Here is a 19328-nt window from a genome sequence, read left to right as displayed (position 1 = left end):
TGAAATGTATTAAAGCCCATGATAACTTTAATGACAAGAGTAAAAGAAGAATCATCTAACCTTAATGCATTGTGCTATCTTCTCCGACTTCAAATTCCTGAAATTTTAGTAAGGCAACAATGTTAGTATATATTAACTAAATTGTTTGATTAAATATTGAAAAATTCGTTTTGGAATTAAAACATAATCAACCATTATTTATATCCTTGCTGAATCCAAATATTTTATCGTCATTATCTACTTAACATATCAGCAATCATTAGCAAAAAAACTTTTCTATATTGTGATTGGCTACAGAATCGGTTAGCACATAATTAGATATTGACTAAATGATTTGAACGGATATATAGCAAGAAAGCTTTCATATATATTCACTGAATCTATTCAACTTTCCTCGTGCTTCTTCAATATATATATAAGACCAATATTAGGTTAACTTCCATCAATCTATCTTCTCTCTGAAATCTGAGGAAGAACCATTCAAACTTCCAATGGCCGAGAGAAATTATATCCCTGATCTAAATTTACACAGGAACAATCATGTCCTATAAGTGAAAATCTTAAGCATCTGAGACAATCAGTCTATGATCTGTGGAACTCCTACTACCATGATCCTCTTTGATGTGAAGGTGAGTAACTATGATCTGGTTTTGGTTGTTATTTTGTTTTTTTCTTTCTATTATTGTTCAAAGAATTTTATACGGTTCTCTTTTTATTCAGGGAAACAGAATCGATGCTAGAGTACCTTGGGGCGATTATTTGAATAATTTCAAGCCTAGCCTATTTGAAGGAAAGTGGTATTACTTTGCTGACTTTCGATTGAAGAGAGCAACAACAATACCTAAGTACTCAGATTTTCATTATGAAATCGAGTTTATGTGGAACACTAAAATGTGGCCTATAAGTGATAGAGCTGAAGAAAGTTCTTTCCAATTCATCCATGCTGATGAAGTCAATGCTGAGTCCGAGGATTATATAACCGGTAATATAAGCCTTATTTATATAGTTTATGGTTTCTTGCAATTGTAATTCCTTAGTACTAAGATTTTGATTAAATCTGAGTTACTGTTCTGTTAATGTTAGATGCTATTGGAGTCATATCAACTGTCTCAACTGTGTCGAGGTTTCCATATTGTTGTCGTGAAGGGGAAACAGACTATGAAGCCAGATATGTGACATTTACCATCAGAGATAATCTGTAAGTTAACAATCATTGATGTATATTGGTATTGAAATTCATTAGGAACAGACATATATGTGTAGTATGATAAATTTGTATTTTTGTTGGTTGTAGTGATAGGATCATAACATGTGTTGCTAGAGGGAGTGCGTGTGGATCTTTTCTGTCAAAGTTTGATCGACTTATTGGTATGAAAAGTTATAAGTACGAGCCAATCACTACAGTCCTCCGGTTCTTTAGAACCTCTATGTTTAAAGGTTAGTGGAAATTCGTTAATATGTTAGTCACATTCATGTCAAATGTTAAACCCTGTGATCTATAACTAATCACCAGAATTATAACAAATATTATAGGATCTAAGGCCTTAATCAACGAGTATGGGTGTTCAAGGATCTTCATTGAGGAATCTTTTACAGACTTTGATGTAACATGTTACATGTATGTGAAAGACATTAGATAATTTGTTTTTATTCATTAGATACTAACTATTCAAGTCAAAATGACATCTTTTTATATTTTTGTTACAACAATTTTTTTGGATGTGAACCGGATGGGTTTGTTGAAGAGAGGATTGAGTATGTTGCTGAGGACTAATCCTAGAGTCAGATTCGTCTTTCCAAGGATTTGTATAAGCAATTTACATTGCTTTTAAAAATCAAACTGTTCATTTTTAAGTTGATTTTGGTTTCATCTGTTGAACTATTGTTGGAATGTTTGTTTGACTTATCATACATTGTTTTCTTTTTGGTAGAGATGGTTTCAGTTTAATCTTTTTCCTATTTGAAACTGCAAGTTACTATTTTCTTTAAGCAGGTAAGAATCAAGTGTAGAGTTTCAAAATAAATAGTTGAAAATTCTAAATATCCGGCTATTTTATATAACAATAACTAAGTTCATATTTACAGAACATAGACTTATGCAATATAAGAGTTCTTAGTATCTAACCTTAGATGGAGATAATGAGTTCCACTTTTTAGCTCTTCATCTGTAGACAAGGAAAAATATGCTAATATGAACTAAGTAATTTAAATCAAATTTTATTACATAAAAAGTAAAATTATAACAATCGAAACCTCCAATACAAGCCTAAATTATAATTTCATATATAGTATCAATATGTATATAATCTTTCCATAACAATATATGATTACTTAACTAAAATATTCTTAGAATATACTCTCTAATATATTGAGTTAGTATAAATAACAAAAATGGAAAGATTACACTTAAAATCATATATTATATCTATATACTAATAATATTAATCAGTATATAACGTTTCAGTTTCTCGATTTTAGATGTTCTAAAACTGTTTTCTCTATGATTGCAACTCTTCAATCTGCTATAAAATAGACAATTCCGACTTTGTGTTTACAAATTTCTTTTAATTTCTTAGATTCTTCCTCTAATTTAGAGACCGACTGGAGTTATCAATCTCAATGGAGAGGATGAACCTTTTATCTGACATAGGTGTCTACAGCACTAAATGGCTTGTCTATGTGAAGATTCTTGGTCTCTGCCATCATAATCCACCGCGAGATGGTGTTGTAACCACGATGATGCTGATCGATTCAAAGGTAAGTTTATAAATTAGCATATCTTACAATGTGACTTGATGGAATTTGAAACCCTAAATTTCTAAAATTAATAATTTTGAAATTTTTATGTATTATAATCGAATTGATGCTACTATTCAAGAAGGCACCATTCTGTGGAAGTAGAAGGATGTACTCAAAGGGGGTGTTGGTATTACATGTCCGACTTTCGAGTTGTGGTTAATACCATGCCTGTTAGATACTCATTTTGTTCAAAACACATCAAGTTTCTCAGAGAAACAAACATGTGGCATGTTCCTTCACTTTCAACAAGTAGATTTTTTTAGTTTGCGGCTCCGAGCGATGTTAAGAATGCTGCACCGCAGGATATGGAGTTTGTGTCTGGTAATCTCTTATTTTCTATTTGAGATCATCTTGTGGTCTGTTTTCTATAAGTTATTTTCACTGAATTGTTATATATTCCTGACAACTTACTCTATATTAAACGTTTCAGATGCAATGGGTATTATTACAAGGGTTTATAACATTAGGAGATTCCCATTTGTATGTCGTCAGAGAGAGACAAATTATGAAGCAAGATATGTGAAATTCATGATTGCGGACAACGTGTAAGTCTTTTCTTAAGGAAATATATCTTAGTCTATTTCTACTCTTAGAAGATAATCATTGATAATCTTATTAGTGATGATATTGAGTTTTCTGTAATAGGGGAAAAGAGATAATTTGTATTGCTGTTGGTAGGATATGTAAGTGGTTTGTGAACCACTGGTCAAAGAGAATCAGTTTGATTACTTACAATTATGAACCTATTGTCGCTGTTCTCCAAAACTGGAGAATCACAAATTATCATGGTGATTACTTTGAATTTTACTTCTAAGTAATACTATAGATTCTATCTTCATGTTAATATAGAAAACTTTTTTAAAAAATTACAGGTAAGAATGTTCTCATGAGTGAATGTGGCTTTTCAAAGCTATACATCGATCCTAAATTCGAAGAAATTGATATACCAACTTGGCTGTAAGTATACATATTTTTGCTTATTTTTATACTTTAATTGTTAACATTACTAATTGCCAAGATGATTTTGAAATGCAGACGCAGATACATGATTGAAGATGATAAGGACGATGTAAAGATGGAGGTCGTTGAGGAGAACTAAATCTATGATGAAGTTTGTGTTTTTTTTTTAGTTTTTTGAAGTAAAACTCTGTTCTTTTTGTCTCTCTTAACGTGTGGATTCTATTCTATTTTGTAATGGTCTAAGAATGCTTTATTTGATGTATATTAATTTATGTTTAATCAAAAGTTTCCTATCAAATGTTAATAACTTATTTTTTATATAACAAACAAGAATTTACTTTAAAATAAGTAGTCAATGGCTTATAGACTTGAGAAGAATTCATACCACTTGAGACTCTCACAACCACAATGATTTCCTTTAGTCCTCGAGTTGATCCTATAAACAGAAAAAGATCTTCATAGATTATAAATTGAATAATCGAATTCTCTTTAAGAAAACAAAATAACCATATTTACATAGACAAAGATCAATAAATTGGATCATGTAACCAATTAATAATTGTTTCCATGTAAATTTATTCAAAACACATATGATAAGCGGTTTAGACATGGAGAAGCTTCTGAAAATACACCTCCGTCATTCAATGGACCAAGTGTGAAGAAATTAGTGCCAGTTAGTTCTGTTTTTAATAGGGTTCTAAGTGATATTACAAATCAAAGAGTTCATACACCAAGCATTAGGCAAACGCCTCGCACTTTGCAGTCGTGTTTAACACCAAAAATAAGTTAAGTTTACAGATCAATCTATATTATATATTTAAGCTTTATATGTTGTCCTATATAACATAACTACATTTAACAAAATTTATTTATGAAATGTTAACAATGCAGCAGGAATCGATCTTCCAAGTCTTATTCAATCATATCGAAGGCATTTAACATATGATGATAATCTACCTTCAGATGCAAATGATTCTCAGTATCCATTTGGTAAGTCATGGTTTACAAACTTGGTGAGTCTCATGTCGTTTAATACTATCTAACGTTTTGTTATATTCAGGAAATCATATACCAAATTCCAACCTAAGTTCTCCATTCACAACAACTAATTTTGAAGAAGGAGAGACATCAAACCCGTCTAAGGATAAAAGATTGTTTAGAAACTTTACCAATGACATTCCTCTTCAGATAAATGGCGTCACACATTGTATTGTGGACGAGGAGACAGAACGGATGATCCAATTCTTCCTGAATTTCTGCAATCAGGAAATCAAATGAATTTAGGAGAATGTGACAGTAATGGATAATCAGATGGTAAATATTAAGCATAACTGCGTTATTTACATATTCTTCGCTGTTAAAAAAAACTATAGTATGTGATGTATAACAAAATTCTTTTCTTATTTTTTAGGTTCAGAGTCTGATATATATGATGATCTTGAAACTCTTCATGTTCTTTTCCTGTGAAACATAAATGTCATTAGAGCTTATATATTTGATTATTAACAGTAATGGTGCTACTGCTGACAAGTATAAAAAGAAAGAGTTGAGAAAAGAAATTATTGATACTGTGATCAAATTGCTGAATAGTGTCAACCCTTATGTATCACACTTACGGACTGCTAGGGACAGGTTCAATGCTAATCCAGAACAGACTTTGCATATGAGAATAGTTAGTAAACGGGAAACGGATGGCAGGGTGTATAATGTACCAACGGCATCAGAGGTAGCCATGTTGATTCCTGGAGACTTCACTATAGATATGCCATGTAGAGATATAGTAGTGGAAGAGAAATCAGGGAAACTACAAATAATTAGTGAACTTCTCCCCTGTTATCTTCCTCTACAATATCCTATTTTGTTCCCTTATGGTGAAAATGGATTCTGAACAGGCATGGAGAAACATCAAACAGGGGCTGGTAAAACTAAGAAGAACAAGTGCATATCTATAAGGCAATCGTTTGCCTTAAGAATTCACGAAAGGAAACATGAGAAGCATATTTTACTTAGGTCCAGAAGGCTATGGCAGCAATTCTTGGTGGATTCTTATACAGCAATAGAATCAAACCGGCTTGGTTACATCAAAATTAACCATAGTAGTTTGAGGGCAGATAATTACAATTCAGTGCAAAAAGCTTCAGAGGAAGGAAAGAGTAATTTGAAAGATCAAGGATTAGCATGTTCTTTGCCAGCTACTTTTACAAGTGGTCCTAGATATATGAGGAACATGTATTTGGATGTGATGGCATTGTGTAAAAATTTTGGGTTTCCAGATTATTTTATCACATTCACTTGCAATCCAAAGTGGCCAGAGTTGATTAGGTTTTGTGGTGAGCGAAACTTGAGAGCTGATGACAGACCTGAGATTATATGCAAGATCTTCAAAATGAAACTTGATTTTCTGATGCTTGATTTAACTAAAAGAAACATACTAGGGAAGACAAGTACATGTAAGCAGATTTTAATTTGTTTCATTTACTCTGAAATATTATGTCTATTATTTTTTATGATAACTATACTAATTATTATGTTTTCTGTGTAATTGCAGCTATGTATACTATATAGTTTTTAAAAAGAGCACTCCCTCATGCTCATATACTAATTTGGTTGGATTCAAAGTGTAAGTTGACCAAAGCAGAGCACATTGATAAAGTTATATCAGAAGAGATTCCTGACAAATTGAAAGACCCTAAGCTATTTGAAGTGATAAAGAAAATGGATGGTTCATGGTCCTTGTGGTGTGGTGAACCCGAAATGTCCATGTATGGAAAACGGAAAGTGTTCAAAGTTTTATCCGAAAGATCATATTCAAAAAACAATTATTGATAAAGAAGGATTTCCAATATACAGAAGGCGAATAACAGATGACTTTATTCAGAAGAAAGACTTTAAATGCGATAACCGTTATGTCATTCCTTATAATAGATCCCTCATTGAGATACAGAGCTCACATCAACGTGGTGTGGTGTAACCAATCAGGTTCTATGAAATACATATTCAAGTATATTCATAAAGGACCAGATCGTGTTACTGTTGTTGTTGAATCGTCTCTAAATTCGAAAAATAAAGAAAAAGGTAAACAGAAGGTCAATGCTGATACAGATGGATAAGAGCCAAAGAAGAAGAATGAAGTCGAAGGCTATTTCAATTGCAGGTATGTTTAATTAAAATTTTAATAGTATTATTCCTGTTAAATACATTTATTTATGTTCCTTATGATTGTATAATTTCGCATTTCATATATGTTTCTGCTTGCAAAGCAACCTGGAGAATATTAAAATATCCTATACATTATAGATCTACTGTTGTGATGAAGCTTTCGTTCCATTTGCCAGGGGAACAATTTATTTATTTCAAAGGGATGAAGAAGTAGAAACATTGTTAAACAAGGCTGATCTAGATGGCTCCATGTTCTCGTGATATAGAAGATGGATATTATTTGAGAATACTTCTCAATGTTGTGCCAAGTCCAAGATGTTTTGAAGAGCTAAGGACAGTTAATGGTGTGCTATATAAAGAGTGGAAAGATGCTTGTGAAGCATTATGCTTATTAAATAATGATCAGAAATACATTGATGATTTAAAGAGAACAAGTTTTTGGAGCAGTGGTTGGTATCTATGTCAGTTATTCATAATTATGTTAGATTCTCTAATTGGTCCTGAAAATGTGTGGGCTGCAACGTGACAACATCTCTCTGAAGATATTCAAAATGATAAAAGGAAATATTTCAACAGACCAGGTAACATCTAATATAATTTCAAAACCTCAATTTTATCTCATTTTGTTATACAATGCAATATTGATAATAAACTTGCTTTGCTAAATTGTAACTCATTTAGTTATCTGTTTGTTTACAGATCTAATTTTGTCTGATGAGGAGAAAAAATTATATGCTCTACAAGAGATAGATCACATTTTAAGAAGGAATGGTACTTCACTTACATAATATAAGACTATGCCACAAGTACCTAGAGATCCTAGGTTTGATACTAATGTCTTGATTTTGGATGAGAAAGGGTTTAATCGTGATAGTTTGACAAAAAAGCATGCCGAATGGATTAAAATGCTTACTCCAGAGCAAAAGTCTATTTACGATAACATTATTGGTGTAGTGCATGAAAACATTGGGGGAGTATTTTTTGTTTATGGATTTGGAGGAACAGGAAAAACATTTTTTTGGAAAATACTCTCTGCTGCACTTAGGTCAAAGGGTGACATTGTTCTTAACGTTGCTTCCAGTGGTATTGCTTCTCTCCTTTTAGAAGGAGGTAGGACAGCTCACTCTAGGTTTGGAATTCCACTTAATCCTAATGAGTTTACTACATGTAATATGAAAGCTGGTTCAGATAGGACAAATTTAGTCAAAGAAGCTTCTCTGATTATATGGGATGAAGCTCCAATGATAAGCAGACACTGTTTTCAGTCATTGGATAGGAGTTTGTTAGATATTTGTGGTAAGGGTGATAACAAACCGTTTGGTGGCAAGGTTGTTGTCTTTGGAGGTGAGTTTAGACAAGTTCTACCAGTAATCCCCGGTGCTGATAAGCAAGACATAGTTATGTCTGCCCTTAATTCATCTTACCTATGGAGTCATTGCAGAGTATTGACTCTGACAAAGAATATGCGTCTTTATTCTGAAGGTTTGAGTGTTAGTGAAGCGAAAGATATTAAAGAGTTTTCAGAGTGGATATTAGCAGTAGTTGACGGTAGAATTGCCGAGCCTAATGATGGGGAGGCTTTGATCGATATTCCTTCTGAATTTTTTATTACGAAAGCAAAAGATCCAATACAAGCCATATGCACAGAGATATATGGAGATATTACAAAGATACATGAAGAAAAGGATCCAGTGTTTTCCAAGAAAGAGCAATATTATGTCCCACCAACGAAGATGTCAACCAAATAAATGAGATCATGCTTGATAACCTCCAAGGTTATTACTAATTCAGAAGCATTGATTTGATACTTTATTTACTTATATTAATAGTGTTTGTATTTCCTATTTCTTCTATAACTGTAACTAACCAAAATTTTAATTTTCAGGAGAGAAGTTTACATTCCTAAGTTCAGACAATATAGACCCAGCTGACATTGGTTGTAGAAATAATCCGGCATTGACTCCTAACTTTTTGAATAGTGTTAAAGTTTCAGGGTTACCTAACCATAAGCTTCGTCTAAAAATTGGTTGTCCTGTGATGTTGCTCAGAAATATTGATCCTATAGGTGGTCTAATGAATGGCACAAGGTTACGGATCACGCAAATGGGTCCATTCATTTTGCAAGCAATGATTCTAACCGGTGACAGAGCTGGTCATTTAGTATGGATTCCAAGATTGAAGCTAACACCATCAGACACAAAGTTGCCATTTAGAATGCGAAGAACACAACTACCTTTAGCTGTTTGCTTTGCAATGACTATCAACAAAAGCAAAGGACAATCTTTGAAAAGAGTAGGTATTTTTCTACCTAGGCCTTGCTTTTCACACGGCCAACTTTATGTTGCCATATCCAGAGTTACATCAAAGTCAGGATTAAAGATTCTGATTGTGGATGATGAAGGTAAGCCACCAAAGCAAACAAAAAATGTAGTTTTCAAAGAAGTTTTTAAGAATCTTTAGTTTCCATTTGTTTTTTACTTCTGTTGGATTCTTATCATGTCAGTCTTATATCTACAATATTCGTTGAACATTTGCTACTTCAATCTAAGAATTTACACTATCAAATACAGATTCTAACCGGTGTTACTTAAATTATCTATATATCAACCATATCACACAAATGCAGACTTTCTACTTGCTTAAAGATTAAGAACCATGTACCTTTTCAGGATTGTTGTTGTCTGGGAGGTTTGTGAAGAATTTTATCGATTCTATGACTGCCACCATGAAACATCCATTGTCATGTCCTCTAAACTTCAGAACATCCGTATTGCAGTTAAAGAACAGTTCGCTGCATTTGTATTTTGGCAAATTGCATAAATCTATCAAGTAAAACAAAGCAATCAAGATTCACAATTCCATTTAAATTTGTTTACCTTCTCAATATCACATTTAACATAACGAAATGTGATCAGCGGAAGATGAATCAGAAATCGGACAACGCCAATAGACTAAACTCCAATCACAAGATTCTGAATTTGAAAGACCATTACACTTCGCCTTCTCCATTGATCAAAATTTCAATCGAATTCGATAAGATCTGATGAAATTGTGTGATTTATGGAAGAAAGAAATTAATCAGATTTGTTGATATCCGAAAACCCAGTAAATCGAATCGAATTCTGCAATCGAATTGAAGGAAACTCAATGTCAAAAAAATGAACTTAAGATCCATTCCCGTGTTTTATCAAATAGAATGTTTTGTTCACAATTATAACACTCTTTTTTTCTATTGGTTAGTCAAAGTGTCATAAAAAATAGGTTGTTTGTTGTTTTTGTTATCTTTAATTAAGTATAGATGATTTTGAAACTTTTACAGAATAAAAGGTTTATGAATAATTTAGAAATCACATATTGTTTTATTTTGTTTTGTGATTTTGTTTTCAACTTCTAAAATTCTTAATTAAAATATATAGTACACATGAAAAATAAATTCACTTTCATTCTTATAATTATTCATAATAAAATTACTTTATCTTCATTACTAATAAAATAAAAAAATGTAATAAACAAAATTTCTCTAACACTTGACAAACATAGATTATAATATATAATACTATACTAAATTCATATATAAAATTCCTTCCAATAAATAAATGCATATCAAAACAAATATACTCCAATACTATAATTAATAAATCTAATATTTCAACCATTTGCTACAATATAATTTGCTATACAAAATTATGAGTGTCATCACATATATTAGTATTATAAATATTACAAAACCATAAGATAAAAAAACAAAAATACAAAATAAATATCCTAATACAATTAAAACGGCATAGTACAATAGTTTCCAAAACTTTCCGCAACATGTATTTATATATCAAATTTTAACATCCGGACGAAGCACGGGTTATCAATTTAGTAGCTCTTTAAACAATAAAAACGGTTTTGGACGAGTTGTGTTTATGCATGTACATGTGTGTATATGTATATATATATATATATATGTCCATCTTCGCTGTAAGCCACAAATAATCTGGAGCAACACTGAAACATTTAAACATATTATAGTCTCATATCCTCCTCAACATTGTGTTGCATTAACGTCAAGAGTTGTGTTGGTTAATTTATTATGACGTTAGTTTGATACGGAAAAAAATCGTAACAAATTTGTTATTTTTTTTTATACACTTGTTGTGACAAATTTTTCTTGTCACAGATTCGTAATTATTTCGTTACAAATTTGTTACGGATTAAGTGCTAACCAAAAACTGTAGCGATTAGGGACGAAATAGTAACGACAATAACAATTGTAACAATTATAACAATAGTATTACTACTGTGTAGCCACAAATAGTGACGTATTTGTGACAGATGTACGAGTCTTAATTTGCAGCATTAATGTGACTAAACTATAGTCAAAAATTGAAACCAATTAGTAACTAAACGACAGTCAAGAACTGTTACTAAGCATTAACAAATTTTTGTCAATGCTAGTTACATAATAACAAAATAAATTGGTTGCAATGTTAGACTAACTGACTAACGTTAAAGGAAATTCTAGTTTTATAATAATATACCATAATACATCTAATTTGCATATTTTGAAAGTAATTTTATAAAAAATTAAAATAATCGATTACATCCTTCATAATTCATAAGTAATAACCTTAGAGACATAAAAAATAATGATTTCATTGTTTTCAAATAGAGAACCATTTGAACTTTGTAAGCATTCATCCCAAGCTTGCTTTATGTCATCCATCTCAAACACTTAATCCCTAAAACGCCATGAATATAAACAAGAATGATTTTAACATTAATTGATGCTCCAAGTATAACCAAAACACATAATTGAGACATATAGTTTACCTTCTATAGTCGTTAACCACACGGTTGATAAGATCATGCAATTTCTTTACTTCGGCTTATAGATAACTGACTCGGTTTTTCAAGGAAGTTATTTCCGTGTCATCATTTGTTGGTGTGTGACTCTGAAAGAATTTCGACATAGTTAGATGCTTAGCTTCAAGTAGCTGAGATCGGTCATCATTCATACTTGATAGGTTCTCATTGTAATGAGTCTTCTTATCATATGGTTTTTCTTTAAAGAAAAAACAAAGTATTCGTATGTAATAGAAAATTACTTACATGGTCTCCACATGTGTTTTCCTTGTAATAATTTGAATGTAACATGCCAAGAGAAATAGTATCTTGCTTGGTCATAGGTTTCCGAAAAAGACTTCTTCTAGAAAAAGTAGATTGTTCCTCTACGTCACTGTCCTCAACGATTAAGTTCTCTATGTCACTGTCGTCAAAAATTTTGTTATCTATTTTCATCTTTTTTACACATTCACTTTTTCCAGGAACAAACAATTCAATACCAACACTAAAATCCAGCTCCGGAGAATCATAGACATAGCTAGAAAACCAATTTTCTAGAGGAGGAGGTTTTGTGAATTAAATCGATCAAAACAGATTATGGTCCTCTATAAAGTACTAATAATTAAATAATGTAATCAACAAGAAAATGGACGAAAGAATACCAGAAATTGGTGAGTCATAATTTAGACTATCTTCTAAATCATGCACAAGAGTAAAGAATTAAAAGGGTTATAGCAAATCAAAAACTTAAAACCTGTAGTGTTGAGATACCTCTTTTGTCTTCTCGTTTTTAAAATAAAATGGAGGTGACATCTGTATAAAACATCCACTTATCAGTCCATCATGCATTCTAGTACAATGTTTCTAATTTCAATTGGGTACAATTTTTGTTTCTTAATCAAATCCAACAAACCCAAATCTAAACAAAAGGATTCCTTGAGTATTAGAAGAACTTACATACCTTAATCGTGTAGTATATCGCCTAAGAAAGATGAATCACACGTGAATTGAATAATCTTCTTCCAAAGATGTGTAATTGACTAAAGAAAGGTGAAACGAGATTGGCCCATAGTGTGTCGGTGGAACGAGGACTATTTTTTTGTTTAGTTTCAATTTCAAAACAATGGATTTAGGGTTCAAAGGTATTTTGGAGAAAAAAAGGAAAACAACGAGGAAAAAAATATTAGACGGCGTAATGTTAAAAGTTAAAACCTATATATTACTTACCAAATAAGGAATATTTCTGAAGTTTTTTTTTATTGCCGATATGAATGAGAATTAGACTGACCATGTATATATATATATTATATCAAGATCTATAAACAAAAGAAAAGATATCAATAGACTATAGCTATTAGCTAAAGATCGAGAGCGTAACAAACCGAAACAAATTTCACAAGGGAAGTAAGTTTCTTTTCATACAAGTAATCTTTATTTTGTTTTGTGATCCGTGGTCAATTGTGATTAAAACATTCGAAACAGTAGTTTTCTACTTTTCTTTTGTTTTGTGCTTCTAGGACAAGATATTGTAGTACACAAAATCCAAAAATCACTATCAAGTTGGTTGTAAGTGATAAAGGGCAGAGATAACTTCTAGAAACCATATTGTGCCGTAGATAGGATCAACTTCACACACATTTTACTATTTTATTTTATTTTAATACTAATTAATTGGTATAAAATTTGATTACGATCCTAAGATACATTTTTTTATATCTAAGGTCAAAATTAATGTCGTCGAATAATGATATTTATACTACAAGAAGGTGGATGTATCAAAGAGTTGATCGCGGAACTAATGTACCATCAAAAGAATTTTGCCAAGGATTGGAAAATTTTATGAGATTAGCTAAGAATCAACCTTTATATCTCGAAACCGGGAAAATATTTTGTCCATGTTTCAAATGCAAGAATGGAAAACCTTTACTATCAGAGGAGACCGTGTCGAGGCATTTATATAATAGAGGTTTTATGTCTAATTATTGGGTTTGGATTTCTCATGGAGAAGATTACAATAATATTGCAGACAATAATTCTGTCGAACATGTTTTTGTGTCTAAGTGTCACACGGAGTCAGCGAATCCTTATGTGACAATGGTTTCAGATGCGTTTGATTTTACAGAGTCAGGATTTGATCAAAACATGGATGAAGAACCTAATGCTGATGCAAAAAAGTTTTATGATATTTTGGAGGCTACAAAACATCCAATTTATGATGGATGTAAAGAAGGACTTTCACAATTCTCTTTAGCTGCTTGACTCATGAGTTTGAAGACTGATTATAATTTGCCACAGAATTGTATGGACTCGATTTGTGAGATTATGAAAGAATATTTGCCTGAAGGTAATAATGCTTTGGATTCTTACTATGGTATCAAGAAGCTAATGCGGTCTCTGGGTTTACCTTATCAGAAAATCGATGCTTGTCAAGACAATTGCATGATATTTTGGAAAGATAATGCAAACGAAGAGCACTGCCAGTTCTGTAAAAAAGATAGATTTCTCCCTACTCAAAGACCTGGTAAAAAAAAAGACCCATTCCGGCAGATGTTTTATTTACCGGGATCTGACAGGTTGAAAAGATTATATCAATCTGAAAATACAGCAAAAGATATGAAATAGCATGCCAAACATACGATGAGTGATGGAGAAATGTGTCATCCTTCTGATGGAGAAGCCTGGAAACATTTTAATGAGGTATACTCTGATTTTGCATCTGAGCCTAGAAATGTTTACCTTGGGTTATGTACGGACGGGTTTAGTCCATTTGGAATGTCAGGACATAACTATTCACTATGGCCGGTAATCTTGACTTCGTATAATCTGCCACCAGATATGTGCATGAAACAAGAATTGATGTTTTTGACAATTCTGGTTCCTGGTCCAAATCATCCGAAAAGAAGTCTTGATATTTTTCTTCAGCCATTGATAGAAGAGTTGAAAGATTTGTGGTTTAATGGTGTTAACGCTTACAATATATCTACCAAGCAGAACTTTCTCTTACGAGCAGTACTTATGTGGACAATAAGTGACTTCCGTGCATACGTTATGCTTTCTGGGTGGACAACGCATGGTAGGTTGGCATGTCCTTATTGTATGGATAAGACGAAGGCATTTCAGTTAAAGAATGGTAGAAAAACAAGTTGGTTTGATTGTCATCAGTGTTTTTTACCAACAGATCACTACTATCGACGGAACACAAAAAAATTTAAAAGGGGAAGAGTTGTGAACGACAATCCACCTGATTTGCGTACCGGTGAAGAGCTCTTGAAAGAAATTGAATGTTGTCCAAAAACAGTTGTGTGTGGAGGAAACCATGGGCGATTACGAGGATACGGCGAAACTCACAACTGGCATAAGCAAAGCATCTTATGGGAGCTACCTTATTGGAAAAATCTTATGCTTCGACACAATCTTGATGTGATGCACATAGAGATAAACTTTCTTGATAATCTCATTAATACTTTACTTAATGTGCAGGGGAAGACAAAAGATAACATCAGATCACGTCTTGATTTAAAAGAGTATTGTACTCGAAAAGATCTACACTTAACAGCTGAGGGCAAAGCTCCAATCCCTAAATTCGGATTACAAGCCGATGCAAAATCAACTTTTTTACAATGGCTCGACAATGATGTCAAATTCTCTGATGGATATTGATCAAGTCTATCTAACTGTGTTGATCTATCTGGAGGAAAGTTAACAGGAATGAAAAGTCATGATTGTCATGTTTTGATGCAACGACTTATTCCGGTTCCGTTTGCGGAGCTAGTCGATAAATCTGTTCATGAAGCGCTTTCAGGTTAGTATCTATTTTTTTATTTAAATTATTATTATTAGAATCTATATAATTGTACGTGATTCTGAAATAAACCAATCCTTAGTAAACAATTAGTAACAGGTCCTTACGAGATTCTTTTGATGTCAATGTCTTTTTGCTTTTGGTTCGTTATAGGTGCTCTGCTTTTTTTTTTGATTCGTAATCGGTGCTCTGTTTTGTGGAATGTGCTCTGTTTTTAATCCTTTTGTTTTTCCTTTTTATATTTTGCTAGTTTATGTATGATAGTATTACAAATTGATGTCCTGTACTTTATGATCATATCATATGTGCATTAATTTATAGTCTCTGCTTAACGTTAGTGCATTAATTTTTGTATTAATTTTTGCTAGTGCATTAATTTAAACTGACTCTGCTTAACGTTTGCTATTGCATTAATTTTTTGTTCTTCAGGAATTCGCTTATTTTTTCGTGATTTATGTGGAAGAACGTTACACAAAGACAACATTGCAAAGTTGGAAAAGAACATTTGTATAGTTCTTTGTAATTTGGAGAAGATTTTTCCTCCATCTTTTTTTGATGTCATGGAGCATTTAGCAATTCATCTTCCATATGAAGCTCGAGTAGGAGGACCACTACAATTTAGATGGATGTATCCGTTCGAACGATATATGGGTCATTTAAAGAGAAAGGTGAAAAAGAAGGCAAAAGTAGAAGGTTCCATTGTAGAACAATACATCAATGAAGAAATTTCTACATTTGGTAGTTATTATTTTGAAACATACGTCAAGACAAAAGGTCGAAAAAGAATGCGACACTATGATGGAGAAGAGCACTCTCCATACCCGTTTGGTGAAATTCCAAAAAACATTTCTCAACCTGGAAGGTGTAGTGGTAAAGCAAAGAAGTTTTGGTTTCAAGATAAAGACTACAAGATTGCGCACATACATATATTCTTTTGAACTGTGAAGAAAAATTGTTAAAGTCTTTTGAAAGGTTTGTGAAAAAGATACTTTATATTTTAATTAGAGAGTAAATGTTATGGTTCTAAATTATTAATGTGTTAATATAGGTCGTTTGACGAGCATGGTGGTTGCTAGCCCAGACTTAAGTGAAGACGATCTAACCTTGCTGAGAGAAAAAGAATTTGCAAGTTGATTACAAAAACATGTAAGAAATTACTGTTATTTTAAAGAAGGTTATAATTTATGATTATTTTGCTAATGTATTTTTTTTTTTTTGATTAAATAAGCTGAAGAATACTTGGGGTGATAGTTTATACCCAAAGTGGTTACAATCACTCGTCCATGGTCCGATGACAAAAGTTACTAGTTGGCCTATGTACTTCTGTCGTGGATATTTATTTCACACATATGACTATGCGAAGGACAAGAAAAATGCTAACTATGAAGTTTGTGTAAAAAGTGCATCATCTTGTGGCTCAACTGAACATGATTTCTATAGAGTTTTGAGAGAAATTTTAGAGATTCATTTTCCAGGACCAGGTGGTCTTAAACTGTGCTTTTGAAATGTGATTGGTATGATTCAACCATTGAAAAGGGTACAAGAGTAAACAAATCAGGGATTGTTGATGTTAACGCTGCAAAAGCTTATGGAAAATATGATCCTTTTATTTTGGCTTTACAGGTTGACAAGTGTGTTATGTACCATACCCACAGGCGACTAAGAAAAATGATCAACAATGGAACGCATCAATCGTTATACAACCAAGGTGAAAAGTGATGCTCAATCAAAATTTGGATTTTGAAGCAATGCAATATGAAAACAGTTCTCCAGCTAATGTTGAACCATTAGAAGTCGAGACGCTAGCAAAACTACATGGACATATAGAAGATCTTGATGATATAGAAAACGATCAGAATGTTGACTCAGATGCGGAAGATGAATACTCCAGTCACGATCTAACTGATGATGAAGAACGATGATTTTATAAGATTTTGTTATGTCATTATCTTTATATAATTTTACTAAACGTTGAAATTAATATTTATTTAATATAAAATTTAGTAAAATAGTCTGAGATATTGAGTATTACTTTTACTAATATGAAAAGATTGAAGCGGCAATTAAGATTCTACTTAGACGCCTAAAATATTGAGTAGTTTTGGTTTTTCCCTCTTATATTTATTATATCCTAAATTAGATTTTGGTTTTCCCTCTTATAATTATTATACCCTAAAATTCTAATCACTATATAATACATTGGAACACGTTAACCCTAAACCATCTCTTCCTTTTCTTTCTAGCAGCCTCCTTTTCGACGAGCACTTTTCTCAAGGTTAGAATTCGTCATCGTTCATTAGATTTCTAGATTTAATATTTTATACAGATTTCCTAATTTCACGATTGAATATGCTAATTTTTTGAAAATGCTATTTTTTTGAACACATTAAATTTGTCATCTCTCCCAGTTATTATACTTGTCTTCTGGTTTTTTGTCCATGAATTTTTTTTTCTTGAGATATTATGACACGACCTCCAATCGTAAGTGGACGTTCGTTTGTGAGAGGAACAAATTTCGAGTCTACTAGTACTTCATATACTGGTTTGCAAAGACCATTGGTTCCTCAAATCTCAAATGCACAAGCTGCATATATTGAAGCAAATGAACAAGCTGCAAATATTGAAGCAAATGAACAGAGAGAACAAGCTGCGCCTGTCATACGTGACATTCGAGTGCTCCACCCCTTAAGAAGGAATGGAGCTAAATGGTATTTCGTTTTTCACTTTTAAAATAGGGTACGTAATGTATAAAAAGTATTTTTGGTTACCTAATCACATATGTAACAGGTTCAAAAGTAACACTGAAGTATCAACACGTGTTAGAAAGATCATTGAAGGGTGCTTCCAAGGACCATGGTACAGCTGGAAAAGAGTTCCGGCGTATTACAAAGAGACATGGTTTTCAACGTTTATGGTTGACTTCAATTAAATATTTGATATTGATAGTATTTTCATCAATTATTTAATTTAAGTTTGATTTTTATTTTAGACAAGGTATGAATGGGATGCTTCGATCGAGCATCTCGTAAAAGTCAACTTTGACCATCTTGCTGCAACTCGCCTTAAAGGAATGGTTAGTCTTGCAAAGTCCAAAGGAAAACAATCTGAGTGGATTCTCTCTGAGCATTGGAGAGTTATGTTAGATTATTGGATGACACCAAAAGCCAAAGCAAAAAGTGAGAAAGCTCGCTCTTCTCGGTTGTTTAGTCGTGATGGTTTAGGTGCCCATTGCCATAGGTAAGTGATAATAGGTTTTTAGTCAATTATCGTAAAACACCAATCATATCGTTGTAGTATTTTAGGTTGTCAATCCAAATAGGTGTGATGCTAACAATCAAGATGTGATCAGAAGTCACTAAGTCAAGCCAAGCAATAATAGGTTTTGGTGCATTCTAGCAGTCCTAAGTGAACATGCAGAAAACAGAAAATCAAGCAGAAACAAATAAACACTCGACCAACACAGCTTGTTGCAGAGCACTGGGAGTGGTCGAGTGACAGGTCGAGTAACAGACAGATAATGTAACAGGTATACTCGACTGCACAGTCTGTCGCCAGACAACTGGGTGGTCGAGTATCAGGTCGAGTAACAGTAAAGAATTGCAGAAACTAAGCAACAAATGACAGGATGCAGTAAACAACAGTAGAGTAAACAATAAAATCAATCAGATAAAGAATTCCCGAGGATGGGGTAATTGAGTAGTTTCGTTTCCTCAGTTTACAGGTGATTAACATGCTCTATAAATTAACCCCAGACAACAAGTTCATTAACCAAATC

The 19328-nt window shown here is 32.5% G+C and overlaps 5 pseudogenes across 5 annotated transcripts; all 5 read left to right on the top strand.

Moving 5' to 3' along the window:
• Nucleotides 1-491: 491 nt before the first annotated feature.
• Nucleotides 492-1816, top strand: AT3G32026 (annotated as a pseudogene; the record flags this gene model as incomplete). The annotated part of the gene is made up of 1 exon: nt 492-1816.
• An 806-nt stretch (nt 1817-2622) lies between these two features.
• Nucleotides 2623-3886, top strand: AT3G32024 (annotated as a pseudogene; the record flags this gene model as incomplete). Its single annotated transcript has 1 exon — nt 2623-3886.
• An 853-nt stretch (nt 3887-4739) lies between these two features.
• AT3G32022 lies at nt 4740-9442 on the top strand (annotated as a pseudogene; the record flags this gene model as incomplete). The annotated part of the gene is made up of 1 exon: nt 4740-9442.
• Nucleotides 9443-13482: 4040 nt separating this feature from the next.
• Nucleotides 13483-17500, top strand: AT3G32021 (annotated as a pseudogene; the record flags this gene model as incomplete). Its single annotated transcript has 1 exon — nt 13483-17500.
• Nucleotides 17501-18016: 516 nt separating this feature from the next.
• Nucleotides 18017-19153, top strand: AT3G32023 (annotated as a pseudogene; the record flags this gene model as incomplete). Its single annotated transcript has 1 exon — nt 18017-19153.
• Nucleotides 19154-19328: the final 175 nt, after the last annotated feature.

Source organism: Arabidopsis thaliana, chromosome 3, assembly GCF_000001735.4.
Source record: "Arabidopsis thaliana chromosome 3, partial sequence".
Taxonomy (NCBI): domain Eukaryota; kingdom Viridiplantae; phylum Streptophyta; class Magnoliopsida; order Brassicales; family Brassicaceae; genus Arabidopsis; species Arabidopsis thaliana.
This window is presented reverse-complemented; position numbering and strand designations above follow the sequence as displayed.